We start from the raw sequence: 16,905 nt of genomic DNA on the forward strand, positions 1-16,905 counted from the left end.
AAAAAGCTTCCAGAGTATTTATGCAATATAGAGCAATTTGTTCACCAAGAAGTAAGTAGAAAGAGCTCTGAACTCCAAGCTCCACAACGGTTCAGTTTGTCCCTCATTCCGGGGGAGGCAAAAAGTAAGTTATTTTGTCCTTGTTGTTCCTGGCAAGAAAATACAGCTTAGTGATGGTAACAGAGTAGATTCAGGATAGTTGTTTGAATAGGTTGTAAGAAGGGTCAGAAGCTATAGATAGAAGGCTGGTGGAGAGTGGAAGGGTGGCTGTTGGTGGCATTTCAGGAAGCTGTGAGGAGGGGTTTGTCTCTTTATGCTCTAAGTAGCCTTCTACACTCAATCTGATCTTGCTAAGGGCATAGGACTTTTTATTTTGGAGGGATTTTACCTCTAAAGGAGGTACAAGATGGCCCTGACCCAGGCCTAACAGAGACTGGCACATGAAGTGGAGAGGACTGAACTGAGTTGGGCAGTTCCTTGCTTTTCCACCCAGGACTCCCCCTGGTGGCACTCCTGGGCCGACCCTGCTCTGCCTGCCCATGTCTCCTTGAGTTCTGAGCGCATGAGCAGCGAGTGGAGGTGGAACATGTCTCCGTCTGCCTACCCTCCAGTCAGTTTGATTTCTAGCAGTAGGAAAAAAGGGAGATCTAGCTCTACTGCCTGCCCCAAGCAGATGGGCTGCCCCAGGCAGCTGCCTACTCTGCCTTCAGCTCTTTGGTTTTGTGAGGGTTAGGGCGTAGCTAAAGCTAACTGCATTCTGGCTGTTCTGTTGTTCGGGGGCCATGCGAGGCAGATCACGAGCCAGCAAAACATTGAAGCTTTTCTAATGCTCACTAGGGACCAGGTGGGTCCTGGCTGCTTCAGAATATGGCCTGAGAAAGGCTACCTTTCCTTTTCCCAATTCCCTTTCTGTGCTTGCATCTGCAGGAAGAAAGTTGCTAGTCACAGACCAGATGACTTCTCCAGCCCCTCCCTGTATCTAAATGGGAAATATTCACTGTGGCATCTAAGAAAAGCCAGTCTGCTGACCAGCCAAGCATGAAGGATGGGGAAAAACAGGGGTTTGAAGAAATTGAAGTGAAAACTAAACAAATGTAACTTTCAACCGGAATATCGGCTGGAAAGGCCATGCATCTCCACCCCAGCGGCCTTTTCATTGCAAAATGGAGGAGAAACTGTCCTAGGGGGATCCATTTGCAAGAAACTGTTGGGCAAACTTTTTTTTCTTTTTGCAATTGAGTAAAAAAAAAGAATGTACAGACAATACTTGAGTCTCCTGACTCCATAAACATGGAGGTGTTGTGAGGCTGCTGAAACTGCATTTCGAACACCTTTTGTATTCCCCACCCCTCATTTCTTGCCACCAACACTCAGAACTAGAGCGTAGGGCTGCCATACACAAAGGTTTTGTTGAGCCATCCTGCATTACCTCAGCATATTTTTACATGCAAGCTGACATGCTTGCAGGCCCATGGGACAGTTATGGAGAGTGGATCCTGCCTTGGGGCACCTTGGGTACCAGGACAGACAAAGCCACCTCAGAGAGTCCCTCCAGCCCTATGTTCTGTGACACAGTGAGAGACTGGTCCAAGGTAGTAGCAGTCAGCACATACAAAAGTGGATGAGATTCACTGTGCCCTGTTGTCCTTGCTGGGGACATTGACTCAGAGGCTTGGCAGAAAGGTCTTCAGTTGCAGTGGTTACCTCCATCTGAGTGCCGGACTCTCTGTACGACAACAGTGAGGGATGTTCTTGCTGTCTGTTATTAACCACCAGAAATATTTTCTGTGAGATGATAGCTGTATCGTATAATATTATATTTTAACATGCTTCAAACTGAGAAAAGATATTAACAAAAATAAAGCAAAATCACAAGAGTCATAAATTAGAATGTTTTCTAGCTGTCTGTCCTTCTCCAAAACAGAGGCTGCAGTTGGATGATAGTTCAGGGGCTCTCATGCTACAAGCATATATTTGGCTGATATACTCTGATAACTAATGACCAGATGCAAAGCTTAGTGAAGTCACTGGGAGGCTTTCCTTTGGTTTCTTTAGACTTTGGATGACTCCTAACTATATAGGCAAAATAACAGTCAAGAACAATCAACATTTGCCCCTTCTTGGAAAAGCATCATCCCAAAGGGGCCATGATCACTTATCTGTTATTGCATCTGACTCTGACACCCTATAAGGAAAGCCCAGATCATCAGAACACAATGCGGCAGCATTTGAGATCTTGGACATGGAATTGTTTATTGCACAATGACACACTGCAGCACATCACTTTTACTAATGATAAGGAAGGGTTTATGCAAGCACACATCTGCACTTGGCTGGGTAACAAAGTGGGTTAACAATGTCATACTCCTGATTAGCCATAAATGCCTCTGAGGCACTAGCTAAATAGGAGAGCCCATGGTGATTGATTTCTCCTGCACAGCTTGTATTGTTTCCACTGCTCTAAACTTGATACTCACCAATGAAATAGAACCCTGTAGAATTCTGGATCCTTTTCCTTCCATTCTGTTTCTACTACACAGTTTCACCATGTTGATGATGCTTGGACTCTGCCAAGAATTATTATTTTCTAGTTTCCATTAAGTATGACTAGGTGACACAAGTTTTCCTATAATCTGGTTGTATGATGTGCATGATACAAGTCATTGTCCAGTAACCCCTTTAGTGATGGGTACTAGGGCATGACTTAGAATGGTAGGTACTGATAGACGCAAACTTATGCTAGCGCAGAGCTGGAGGTGCTGGGGAGCATACTGTAAAGACACCCCAGTGTACTGCATATGAACTAGCCTGCCTGTGGACAGTCTAGCCATCCATAGCCTAGTGCTGTGCCTGAACAAGCAATCCCTTCCCTGATCCACACTGCACAAGATTAACATGATGACACTCCCTCTGGATGGGGCTGTGAAGTTTTGCGTGGACACTGTTCCCGTTCACAAAGCCTCAGGCCTTTGGTATTCTGTCATGACCTGCAGCATCTCTGGCTATTGAATTAGACTAGCAATAGTTAGGACTTCAGCAGCAAACAAGGCAGCATCAGTTATTTTTCTTGCTGTGGCTGTGCTAGATTTCTCAGCGGGTGTAATGGAGACTTCGATAGCTCTTGCACTGTGTAATGCAAAGAGGGTTTTCCATTTAATATATCTCTCTGAAGACAAACTGATTTCCTCTGGGCCAGAGGTAACAAAGACTTTCTTGTGCTGTAAGAGCCTTCTAAAATTAGAAGCTGGACACTGTTATTAGAACTTGCCCTAAGAATGTAATGGCAAAATACATATAGTCATTCCCTGATGTGTCTTTATATCTAGACTATTTCAATATTCACCAGTTTTCCAGCGATGCTTCATTCCCTTCAAACAGGCTCCTTCCCGAGGAATGTTCAGATTCTGCCAGTCCCCTTCCCAGGAGCGCAGCCCTGCGGTCGGGTGTTCAGTGCCCCATCCTCACCTAGAGACCGGGACCATTTGGACTAAAATGGGGGTATTTATGCACACCGCAGGCATGGGTTTATTAGGGAGTCTGTAAAGATCTTAGGTACTCCCTGTACCCCAAGTATGTGTCATGGTGCCTTCAAGGGCACATTTATCATATAGGTCCTACACATGCACCTGTCTGGCGTGGGACTGCCAAGGTACCAAATACTTCTTCTATCTTCTGTCTTCATGCCTGATTAGATAAATTGAAAGTTCTGCAAATACTGATATATGTGGATTTCAGCTGCAGGTACTATGAAGGTTAGATAAATTCCCATGGTCTCCAAGTCTCCTGTTACCTCCCAAATTCTGTAGTATGCTTAAAAAATGCCCAGACCTTAAGGCAGAAAGAAATGGGGAACAAACAGCGGTGATGGCCCAAAGTACAGTTTCCCCCGTGAAGTATGTCTAATTACCCTGTTCAGGGGTAATGTCTAGTCTGACATAACAAAAATATAACTTGGCTCTAAGCCTTTTCCAGAGTTTTCTTAAGACCCCAAATACAATTCCTGCACAGTGAAAAGAGGAAGTAATCATTTCTGTCTGAATGTGCTATGCCATTTATTGAAGCATGTCTGATACAGCTACTTCTAATTGTAGCTTTGATCTGTGCTGTCTGAACGGGGTCCCCAGGAGGGTGAGAGTTCTCTTGCAGGTGGGAAATGCAGCATGAGCAGAACCTGCCACCATCTGGGGAGGGGAAATTGAGGCTCTGGGACACTGAATGTCGTTGGAAGTATATGGAAGCGAGGAGTGAGCACACATAGTGCACATCAGTGCTTTCATTCCTGCAGAAAGCTCAGGAGGGAGTCAGTGGCATGTGTAGCCTTTCCTGCATTTAAAAGGAAAACTTAGAGCTCCTCTGTATGAATTAGAGCAGTCAGAGTGAAACTATCAGCTAAATCTGAGAGCGATCTGAGGATCACAGAGAGTCCCCCCACGGCTCCTGTTTAGCAGCGTTGTATATTATTTTAAAGGAGCCTTATGCAAGAATTATGTTGCATTCTGAAAGGAAAGATTGTTTTACTTAATTGATGTGGGAAGATCCTCGAATTACAGCCCTTCCTGCTTATATTATTACATACTGGGGTTCATCCTGCTGCAGTTATCCTGTGCTCTTTGGGAAGCAGGATCTATGGCAGATAAATCCACAGCCTGTCTGTTGTTGCAACAAATGTCTCTTGCCAGAGAGCCTTAGCTATTTCAGACTCATCATTACAGCTGAATGCAATTAATAACTATTGGATCGTGCTCTGGAAAACATGTGTGGGAGACAGGTCAGAGTGTCCTGGAGTGTAGCTCCAGAACAGGTACAGCATCGAATGGAGGTCATGGACATAAGGGATAGCTCAGAACTGGCATCTGCATTCTTCCTAGAAGATTGGATTTTGACTTATTTTTCCTTCACAAAATGATCTGCTTTCCTGGGCAATGGAAGGTAAGGAGGTAAATTTTACCCAGAAAATGGAATGACTCCAACCCAAACTATGACTCTGTTCTTGACTCAAATGAAATATTTGTGTCCTTAAATTTCCCTGCATGGGACTTCTAGTCCTGACTCCCCATCCCCCTATTCCTGCCAGTGGCCGGGCTGCCCGGGTGAACTCCCCTCCATTTGTATCACTGGCACATCACCCCTTTCACTGGGAGGGGAGACCACAGTGTGTCACGGGAAATGTAGTCCACATTGAGAAAACTGGGATGTGAAGCACCTACTCACAGCTTCTATTACTCGTGAATGGCACTTCAAATCTGAAATATAAATATTTTTATTTCGCCTCAAAAAATGTTACTTTGAGAGGGAGGAGGAGGTCTGATGCACTTTCTGACCAGCTGTATTTGGACTTTCAGCAAAGGATGGTAGGGGAGATGACACAGGAATAGTGTTCCAAGCCTCTAGTTGTCCAAGAAATGCCAGATCAAAACGGTTCTTAAGGATCCTGGCTGAGAGCATTCTTGAGAAAGTATTTAACAGAGATTGAAGATGGAACTTCATAAATCTCCAGAGACCGTCTCCCACTCACAGAGAGCTGAGAGAGCACCTGGTGGTCTTTAGGTGAGGAGCAGAGGAGGTGGGTGCTTCAAATCTCATATCTGGTTTGAACTCGACTGGTGGCATCCTTCGGTGCTTATAGACTTTTGTACACCAGCTCTGACAAAGGCCACAAGCTGCTCTGCTGCACAGATAAGAATGTTAGGATGGGGTAAGGACATTTAAATATAGTATGGAGGAGTCAAGCTTTGTGAAGCAGCCAACTCAAGTCAAAGATGCAGCTTTTAGGCCAGTTGTAGCCTCTACCTGATTTCAGATCCCGATAAATGGCGTACGTATGACGCCTGGACACCCTGTGGCTTTGGCTCTAGAGTCATTTCTTTGCTGGGCATATGGCATTTCTCAGGCTGCACTCTGGACAGGCTATGCTATATTTAAATACATTTTGCTGGTGTGGGATTAAAGGGCCTCCAGAGTTGTAACTTCCTAAGGGCTATTCTGTAGATTCCTTCCTCCCGCTTTTTTTTCTTCTTCTTTTTTTTCTTTAAAGGAAACTCTCAGTCTTCTTAGAAAATAATCCTTTGTTAATTTCATGAAAAGACCTGTGCTCTCCTGGCCAAAAGCATGGAAGAGGCAATAGGAAGAAGTGCCACTTGTGCATTTTGATACAACCAAGCATGTCTTAAATAAACACTTGTTTATTTTTCTGCCTTTCTATTGAATTGCATCGTTGCCAACAGAGAAGGTAAAAGTATCCAGTTCAAAGAAGGCAACTGTGAATGTAGGCTGACATCCTGTCATAAATATAGAACTGGCCTCATGACAATGCCTGGCTCAGAAACAATGGGAGCAGGGCTGGGAGAAAGAAATTTGTGAATTAACACAGCTGAAGCAAATGATTAACAGCTGATGTAGGAAAAGAGCAGTGGGCTGGATGGTTGGCTCTCAGGGGTGCTCCTGAGCTGGTCTTCGCCCTCTGCCCAGAGCTATGTGTCCCTTTAATGCTCATGTGCCCATCTGCCCCCCTGGGGGACATCAGGGATGCAGGAGATCCAGCTGTGCCAATATGCAAGGGAGATTTCCCCTTCCCTTCACTCAGACTGGGGCAGAGCAGTAGCTTTCACCTGCCTTTGCCTCTGTCCTGCCTTGCCAGCAGGACACCCCGCCCTGGAGTGAGGACAAGTTTCTGCCCTGGTCTGTGCTAACATGAGTGTTTACAATGTTTGGAATTTGCACCAGTAGGGACCTCTACCAGGAAAGCTGCAGCTAGACCCTGCCATTGTACAGCCCTGGACAAAATCCCTTTGTGCTGGGCAATACCGCATCCTCCATCTTGTTGCACTGGAATGGGTGGTGGAGACCCATTTCCACAAGCAAGATAAGAGCTTCAGGCATTCCCAAGACAGAAGCAAGAAGGTTTACCTCAGTCAGGCTTTGCCATGCAGTCATGGTGTCCTGGATTGTTTAGGATCCTTACTGATGCTTTTTATGATACCTGAGAAAACCTGTTCCGACATCTTAGGAACCAAACTGTGGCTTACAGTTGTTCTTGGCTCTGGATAGGACCCCATCTGGGAGAAGTTGACAGCTACTGTCCCCACTAAGGAGGAGTAGACTGGGAAAAGAGAAGAAACACATGCATCTGCAGCTGGGCTTCTGTTCACAATGTGCTTGTGGGGAGAGAAGTGTCAGTTCCAGTTTGTGAAGGGATGAACTGGGGCCCAGGCACAGTGACTTGTTCATGGCCCTTTGGGAACTGGGAGCTAAAGTGAGCGTACTCCCACCCATCAAGGTAAAATCTTCAGCTTGGTGAGTCCCTTTTACAAATTGGATTCACAGTTTTAAAAAATCTGCAGAGAGAAGTCCAAGTTAGCTTAGCTTCATACTTTTTTTTCCTTTGATTAACCAGAGCTTTTTTATGAGTATTGTGTGCAAAATGATGGCTTAGACTGAGACTGCAGTACTCACTTCACTTGTGTCCTAAACCACCTTTAGCGCCTGCCCTGAAATGACAGTCCAGAGTCTGTCTATCTTATCGAGCACACAGAGCATGGCATCCAGGAGCTGAAGCACTGGGTTTTCTTTTCTTTTCGGCATCCAGGAGCTGAAGCACTGGGTTTTCTTTTCTTTTCTTTTTTTTTTTTTTCTGTACAGTGCAGGGTGTGCCCCATCTGACCTAAATATTTGTGAAGTTACATTCTTGGGACAGGCTGACAAAAGGTTATAAACTCATTTGTTTTCATCTTTTCCTAAGTCAGGCAGACTGCAATGAAGCATGACATCTGCCTCACATGGGGTCCCTCACACCTTCCTCTGACGCATCCGGTGCTGGCCACCATCTGAAACAGGATATTGGGCTAGATGGGCGATGGATCTGCTCCACACTAACAATTCCTACTTCCTTACCCGGGGAGGTTATGGCTGGTGCTACCTTGTCATCTTCTGTAAGCATAAAGAACAGGGACTCTGGAGGTACGGTTTACGTTGAAAACAAATAGCATCACAGAAGATCAGATGTCAGTTCTGTGTTAGAGAGACTGCTTACACTCAGCAGTTTGATCCTCAGTTTAGTGAACAGAGCGAAGCAGCCCAGGTCCATGGTAATCAGGATCTTCCCGCTGAAGTCAATGCTATTAGGCTGCTTTGTACTTGAATCTCTAGCTGTACTAGAAGAAAATGGCAAAGAGTAATATTGAAGGATAGTGGAAGGAAACTAGGCAGCTTAATTCCGGGGTGAAGTGTGTGGACATAATAACACCAGTTTATCTCCCCACAACTGTTGAACACCGTATGCATTTGATTGTGGTTGTGGAGCTGTTATTTCTTTTAGGAGCAGAAAGGAGTGAGATGTGTTCTCAGTATTTAAGCATAAGAGAGAAAGGAAGGAATTTCTCCATTCCAGTCTCAGCTTTGACATTGGACAAATTTCCCAGGCACTTCAAGAACCTTTCCTAATGTTGGTGCCAGCTGCACCCACATCTGGGCTCCCCTGAGTGCGAGGCTGGTCCTGCCTGTGCTAAAACTCTTGTGTGTGTAGCAGCCCCAGGTGCTGCCTGAGGAACACTGCTATACCATGAGCCAGAACTGCATTACAGAGCTCTAGCAGAAAACAGTGGGCGTCTTGTATTTTGCAGGATATTTTTGTTTTTAGGCTGCAGCGTCTCTGTGCTCTGCTATATGCGTGCACCATTCCCTAAGCATACTTAGAGAGCTCATTCATGCTGCCCTATCAAGCAGTCTCTCTTCCCAAAAAGCTGAACAAATCTGCAGCCAACAGTTTCAGAGTGAGCGCGCAGCTTCCAATAAGCATCCTGGGTATGCTGGACTTCGGAGTGCCTGCTCCTAGACACATGTTCCCCTGATTTATATGATGTCCATGTGTGGAGCCTTGGGATGAGTTAGAGGCAGAATGTTGGGGTGGAGGTCTACAGACCTGTCTGCTAGTGAGTGGAAGAGAGAGATCCCAAAGTATTCTTGGGAGTGACACAGGAATTATTGCAGGATGGAATCAGTGCAGCCCAAAACCAGAAAGTTTGTGCGGGGTACGAGGCTGGTACTGCCTGTGCTAAAGCTGGTGATTTGCAATGTGTAACTAGCAATGTTGTGAGCCTAATCCTACTGTTTGCGTTGTGAGCCTAATCCTACTGTTTGCGTATGCTCTGTTATCAGAGTCTCTCAGATGTTTTCTGTCAGCTATTCCTTAACCCTTTGCAGATACAGACCAACCTTGTGATGGAACCAAGAGCCACATTAAAGGCTAGTGAAGTCTTCCTTCGCTTTCTTGAGAGGGTCTTGGCAATGCACTCCCCCACCAAATAATGGAAATTATTCAAAGAAACAACAACCATCACTGCCTTCCTCCTACCCAGAGGGATATTTAAGCAAGCCAAGGACCAAGGTGTCTGTGGAATGGAGTGATCTGAAAAAGTCTGTATGGAAGGCTTAGATTGCAAAATCAGATGTGGGGTTTGGATCAAAGGTGACTTTGATTTAGAAAATGGACCAAGTGATTCAGTGCCGTTTGAAAGAATGAGCAGACCTTTTGGAGCAGATCAGACAAAGACATTCAGGTGCCTGCATATTCGCATGTTCTCAAGCAGGTCAAAGAGAGTTGGGTGCCTGACTGGTGCAGGGGCCTTTCCCTATCTGGCTCACAAGGACTTACTCAAAACCAATGTGATCTAAGGTTTCTGGGTCCTTGTCCTAGTGTTTGACCACTCTGAGGGAGACACTTTTTTCCTGTATCTAACCTGAATTTCCCTTGCTGCAGCTTGTCCTTTCATGGTGCACCTCTGAGAGACCAGTCTCCATCTCCTCTGGTACCATCCGTTCTATAGTGGAAGCATGTGTGCAGATCCCCTGTCTCTGTGTCTTCCCCAGGATGAATAAACCCATCTTTCTCGGCCTCTCCTTGCATGCCATGTGCTCTGGCCTCCCGGCCATCTTGGTGGACACAGCTGGACTCACTCCCTTTAGTCAGCGTCTCTAACTGGGGAGCCCAAACTGGACATGGGATCCAGATTTGGATTCACAAGTGCAGAATACAGGGGAAGAATAACTCTCTTTGACCTCTTGCTGTTGCAGCCCAGTATGGAGCTGGCCTTTGTCCTTGGAAGGGCATGCTGCTAAGATTCACCTTGCTATCATATAATAAATATCTTTCTCTCCCATTGGCAGGAGAATCTACAAAATGTCCCTGTCTGACCTCTCATGAGACTGTATAGGCAATGAGGCCAGATAAGAACTTGAACAGTCCTGTATATAGCTTTTATTTTCTGGATAGTCCCATCTTGCATCCAGTTTTTGATTGACATTCATCAAAACTTTGCTTTTGGCATTTATAAGCTCACAGCAAAAGCAGAAGTGTGTCTGTTCAGTGAAATCATTTCCCCGGGATCTTCTGTTCCCTGAACACTGGTTCAGGTCTCTGGGCAATACAAAGCTGTGGAAGAGGTTTCAAGAGGAACTGCGTCCTTCAGGTATAGTCTTATTTCACTGATCTCAGAATACAGACCTTCCAGAATACGTTCCTGACCACTTTGATTCCTATTGTTCACTCTAGTTGCAAATGCATAAACAGGAATGCAGCTACAGCAAAAACTGAATAGGCTAGAAAAACTCCTGTATAAGAATTTTCCACCCCAAAGAACCTGACTGTTGATTGCTTGAAAAATACTTTATTTGCTTTGACTAGGAAAAAAGAAAAAAAAAGGAAAGCTGATTGCTAGAAAGAAGAGAAGGTGTCAATGGAGAGTGCCAAAACATAGTAGTTATGTCCTGAATCTACAGCCAGATCCTTAGCTGCCCAGCACCAGTGTAATTCTACTGGTTCATGGCACATGATGCCCTGAGCTCCTATCAGATACTGCACAACCTAGCTCTCCAGTGAAGGGTAGAAGCACAGCCAGCTATTTTGCTCTGCGCTTAAAAAGGTCAATTTTAGGGTTGTCCCAAGGCAGTTCATGCCTTTTGTTCTGCTTCTGCCTAGCTGCTCTGCTCTAGTTCTGTGCCTGGTGGAGATGAGAGTCTTCCTGCACTCTTTGGCCGCAGCCCTGTGTGCGCTCCCAGCCGTGCTTTGCCATCACATCTGGCAGCACCCCAAGTGGGTGTCTCACCACCCATCTCTACCAGCACCACAGAGCCCATGGTCCCATCAGGGCTGTGCTATGACCTCAAATCACTTCTGCCAGCAGGAGGGTGAAGTTATGTGTATGAACCGAGGACGCCAGGTGGCTTTCAGCCTGAGGCCTGAACTTTTGCACCATGCTAAGGGGAAGGTGGAAAATTTGGGGGTTGCAAGAAGCCTGAGAATATTACAGCATTCCTGTATCCAGACTAGGTGGGGCAGCAACAAGGGGATATTAGCTCTCCCTAGCAGTCAGTGTCTGAAACTTCCTTGTATTGTTTGTCCAATGCTAGGAGTTTCCCCACCACACTAAAAATAGCTTTTTGTTTGTAAGTTCACTTTGCATTCAAGCTTCCTCTCTGGGTTTTCTCAAGAGGCTCCTTGATATCTTTAAATTTACTTTATCCACAGGAACAAAAGGCTGCAAAATTCTCACTGCATGAAGATGGGGAGGTTTCCACTCAGAAGGAGGGGGAGGGTAGTTTTTAATATCTTTTTGTGTTTAGTGCAGGTTTGACTGGTGAGAGCAAACATCGTATTCAGCCTTTGTTCCATTTACCCAGTAAGAGCAGAAAGGGAATGAATTGTCCTCCTGGGATCACAGGGAATTGTTGGCAATGATACCACACAGCTAAAAAATGTTCTTAAAAATAATGGAGCAACCACTAAGCAACAGCAATCACTGTGCCTCTTAGCTGTAGCCATTGGCAGCTGTTATCTGGACCAGATGTTGTCTTACGTAAAAGGGAGATGCTGTGCTCTGGGCAGAGGGATATATATTTTTTTCTGACATTCTTCTTCTTCTTTTTTTTAATAATGCCTTGTAGAATGTTAATAAATAGCTGTTTATTTTGACAGTGGTGTCAAGAGCATGCTAATATGTTATTGTTTGTACTGCGGACACTTAAGACATATAAAAGGAGTTTGTGTTCCTGGTTCCAGGGAAGCAGGAGGATTTTGCTAACAGTGGATCCAGTCCAGAGAATGTGCATTACATATGGGTGTTTATATCTTGGTCTGTCTTTAAGAGTTCATTTGGTTGATGAAAGATTGTTTGCTAGCACTCTAGGAGCTGGTAGGATGGTATTTATACCATTGTCAACTCTGATAAAAGTTTCGGATGCTACAAAAGCCCTTGGCTTAGATCATAAAAATAAAAACAAAACAATTAATTAAATCTAAATTTCTTCTAAATACATTTGCATTTAAAAGTCATTTACCTTGCAGGCCTTTGATTCTGGACTGGTCTGCTTTGTTTCTATTGCAGTGATTTCAGTCAGGAACCAGGCAATTAGGTACTAGGTAGCAGTCTAACCATGGCAATGTGGAGTTTAGCCTGGTGTGGAAATCTATCCAATACATTGGGTAAGGTAGCACATGCAGTAGCTGCTGCTGGTATACAGCAGTGTAGATGCTTCCTGCAGGTAGATCCCAGAACTCTTCTCAGGTCCTGGTTCTAAATGTAAAGTCGCAGGGCTAGAAAGGCCCTCATAAAATGTGATCCCTTCCTTCTCATAGCTGTGGAGCTAGATCAGCTCTAACCACATCAGTCCTGATTCGCACCTGGTGAGGAGGTCCACCGCTGCTTATCTGGGCTGTTGCTACGCTTTCCTATCCCCACTGGGTATAAAGTTTCCTCGAAGGCATAATCAGAGCCTTTCTGGCTTCAGTGTACTTATCCAAGCAACAGCGGATATGATGATAATGCACCATGTGCATTATCATGTGCTGCATACTCGTCTGGAAGTATTCGGCCTCTTCTGAGTGCCTTTAGCTAGTGTGCAGTGCAGTGCAACCACTGCTGGCATGCAACACCTCTGTTTCAGTATATATATTGTCATACAAGGGAAGGGAAATGAGTTAGATTTGTGAAACTGAGCACTTTATTCTTGCAAAAAAAAAATCACAAAGACATGTGAATACTAGTTTCTTATTAAAGGAATATATTCTCCAATTGACACTCCTACTGGAGCAAGTGCAGTTTGTATGGTTGATTCATTTTCACCAGTCTGAGGATATGCCCCAAATTACTATGCATTATAGCAATAGGAAAGGTTGCATTTCTTTGCCTTTGTAACATATTGTGCACTGAAACAATACTTCCTCTGGAACGGTCAGGGCACTGAGTCATGCAGCCAGTCTTATCAACAAGTAGGCATATTACATATGAAATGTTAGAGCTCATATGTGTGAGAATGTTTCTTAAAACAGCATCTGAATTTATGTAGTGTTAGGAAGACGTGGATAGATTTTCCACTAGCAACAACTATAATAAAATGAGATTACAAGTGAAACTAAATGCTAAATTGAATCATAAAAATAAAATAAAATGAAGTGCTGGTGGACTCCCATCTAAATCAGATTCAATTAAATAAACTGTTGAGGCCAAAATTACACTTGAAGCAATTGTGGAGGACAGGCCCATAATGTCATCTCTGAGTCACCATTCCAATGAGTTACTGGCCCTTGGAGGGAACGAGTTCTCCTTGAATTCACACAAAGGAACTGCTTTTCCAGTTGGCTTCTCTGAATTATTCTTTGCTTCTACATGCGCGATTTCAGTGTGCTCGTTGTTATTTTGGGCTGTTTGGGGCCAGCGTGAGGCTGCGGATGGGGAGAGCGTGGAGCAGCACTGGCGAGATCACTGGAGTTTTTCTAGCCCTGTGAAAGGCCGAGGTGCTCTGCATATCTCCAGGATAGGGAGAGAATACAGCATTTTTTGCCCCAGACAATCAGAGAACAAAAGGTGCTGTCGAGGGCAAGCGACCTTCAATCCATCTGGCACATGTGGCTTAGGGATGGGCCATCTTTGCACAGGCTGCTATTCCCACTGAACGCACATTCACCCCAGCTCCAAAGTCACTATCTGTGCTACCGTCACTCAGTATTTTCTTCTCTTTTTTTTATTCAGCAGGACCTGAATTGTGTTAATTAGGACTCTGTGTTGCTCAGTGTATCCCTGTGCTCTGAGAGTTTCACTATGCACTCTTCTTTTGATCTCAAATTTGTTTTTTAATCTCCCTGTGCCTTGGTGATCACATCTCTATGACAGATGCCTTACTTATGGCCTGTGTTTTACACGTGATCTTCTGAAGTATAGATCCCAACTGTGCCTTGAAGTAAGTGATCTCTGGCTCCCACAGGAGTAGAGCCTTATTGAAGCAGTGTTTTAAAATACTAATTTTGATTCAAATAGGAATCTACCAAAACTTTTTTTTTTCAAATGGTGTAATTTGACATTTCCTTGCAGTTATAAGTTATCTGTGTAAAATGTCTGGTTAGGAATTTTCTCACTGAGTTTTTCTAATCAGAAAATGATAATCTAGGATAACCTGCTTCTGTTTGCATGCACAAAGGTCAGTTTTGGCAAATCTCCCAATCCTGAAAATGTTTCCATTTCTTCAGAAATGGAAAACATGAGGTCTGGAGATATATATATATATTTAATTTTATGTTGCTTCACTCTTTAGCATTAAAAACAGAATGAACATTTCAGTCCACCCATGTCATTTCCCTGCCTGAGATGATCCTTTGCAAGGATTTTGAAACTCTAATTTTCTCTTCTGTTTCAGGGTAGTGGAGCACTCCCGTGACTCTTGTCTTATGTGAGTACAAAGATGTACTGAAGTTTTCCAGCAATTCAACCTGAGTCCCAGTTTGGTGGGGTAAGTCTCTCATTTTACAGATGAGTCATCCAGCTACTTTGCCATTTGTCATAACCTTTTTCTTTGTATTTCTGGCTGTGGGAGGCACAGCAGTTCTGCACAGAGTCAGTCATTTTTTATCCTTGGAGTACAACATTTGCCCCACTCTCCAGTGGAAAATACTTCCTTTTCCATTTAACCAGATTCTTTGTCATGAAGCCTAAAATTGTTTTCGATGAACCTAATCTTGGGGGGGAGGCCATGGGCGCGAATGCAAGAAAAAATAAAAAGGCTGAAAGGTGAGGTACTGTGGTGTCCTGGCTCTACCTCTCCCATGAAGTCTTCAACAACTGTTCAGTTACCAAAGAATGAACACTGATATATAGAAAATAGCAGTGCACTTACAAATAGAAGCCAAGTTTGGGGGCAAGGGTAGATGGGAAGGGAAGGGAGTAGGGAAATGAAACCACCCATGAAAAAGACCCTGCTAATCTAGACGTGCTTGAATTAAGCCAGCCATTTCCATGGAGGTAGCTTTACCAGAGAGCCACAACTCTTCTCTGTGTAACCTGAGCAACAGGTGCCAGTTGAAGTGATTATTTCCTCTGGAGGAAATCATTTACTTTCTGTAAAGGCCTGGGTATATTCTTCCTTGCGCTGTATCCCAGTACATGCTAACAATTAAAGCAGTGGACGATGCAAAGTGGACGGGCAGAAATCCTTCCCCTTCTGCACTTGCCATCCCGCCTGATGGTACAGCTTGCTACAAAATGGTCAGCAACTGTGTGTGTATGTGGGCTTAACCGAGGGGAAAAAGCTTCGCTCTTGGACTCAGATCTTGCAAAGGGGATTTGATGCTGGGAGCTTTCTGGGTTGCATTCTCAAAGTCAGTGGCTGCTAGGTCAAACTTATGTGTGTGCATATGGGTTGATAACCATGCTACAGTCCCAGAGTTGTCTGCAGAGGGGAGGACACCACTGTTTTATCCAGTGGTGATAATGGTTCAGGTCACATGGATCATCCCAGGGCAGAAATGAACTTGCATTTTTCTGCAGTGATGATGGTGATGTAATGATATGGTAAACAAAGTATTTCATCTTTCTCCTTCTCTTCGCTCTGTTCCAGGAGCTAGCTCAGGGTTTCCTGCCAGAAAGCTGACTTTTCTCCTGGCTAAAGCTTGAGGGCTTATCACTGCTGAAACAGTGCTGGGATGTTCTGTCCTGCAGACACGAGGGAGAAAACCCCTCTCTGGAGGAGGAAATGCTAGCCCAAATGCTGCAGACTTTGTTTCTGTACCTGTCACAGTTATTTATTATTTCAGGCAACTTCTGAATTTATATACTGCTTCTGAAAACTGGAGCTGAGCCTTGAATAAGTAGATGAACAGACTCTCAGCACCGCACTGTTCTCTTTTGTCAGCACGTGGAAACGTTGTGATTGAGCTGAAGGTATAGCATCCAAAATTACTGGGTCATGTAGCAACAGCTAGTGATGTTTTAATTCCCACTAGTATGACTTTGAAAGCAGCTGTTTTGGGGGCTACATATAAATGCAGTTTGTTTGCAATTAGTTTTTGTTGACTTTGCCAAAATGCCTTGTCTGAACAAAACTGTGTGCGAGCATGTGTGCGCACCCTCATGCTTGCACACATGCACACCCATGCTTATGCACACACGCACATGCGTATTCTGGCACAAGCCTACTCCAAAATACAGTTTTTCCTTCAATTTAATACAACACTGTTGGTCCCTAAGACTTCTGGTTGGGCCCGTGTGGCAACATCCTTCTCCCTCCCGTCTCTTTCTGACCCTCACAAAAGCTGTATATTCGGAGTCCTGACCCTGCCAACAACAAAAACATCAGAGGAGCTGGGACGAGGTCCAGGCTGGGTGCCCCCTGCTCCTGTGGTGCACCCTGTCCTGGCTGTGCTCTCTCGCTTCCTCCGCCTTGCTCTTGGTTCCCTGCAGATGCTTTGGAATCAAGTGACTCAGCAGAGAATGGCAGAGAGTGAGACTGACTCAGAAATAGCTGTCAGCACTCAGGAAAGGCCTCCAGTCTCTTGGAACCTCAGTTTATTATCCTCTAAATATGCCTACTATGGCCTTAAATCTACCTTTCACTTTCATGGAAATTGTGCATAATATTAAAGCA

At 44.6% G+C, this 16,905-nt stretch overlaps 1 long non-coding RNA gene across 1 annotated transcript in view; it reads left to right on the top strand.

The window, feature by feature from the left end:
- LOC138068058 (uncharacterized) overlaps positions 1 to 14,765 on the top strand; it is a 114,445-nt gene extending 99,680 nt beyond the window's left edge. The window contains exon 4 of the long non-coding RNA XR_011142624.1: positions 14,683 to 14,765. This is a non-coding gene — a long non-coding RNA (uncharacterized lncRNA). The remainder of the gene's footprint in view (positions 1 to 14,682) is intronic.
- Positions 14,766 to 16,905: the final 2,140 nt, after the last annotated feature.

The sequence above is a fragment of the Struthio camelus genome, chromosome 8 (genome assembly GCF_040807025.1).
Source record: "Struthio camelus isolate bStrCam1 chromosome 8, bStrCam1.hap1, whole genome shotgun sequence".
Lineage (NCBI taxonomy): Eukaryota > Metazoa > Chordata > Aves > Struthioniformes > Struthionidae > Struthio > Struthio camelus.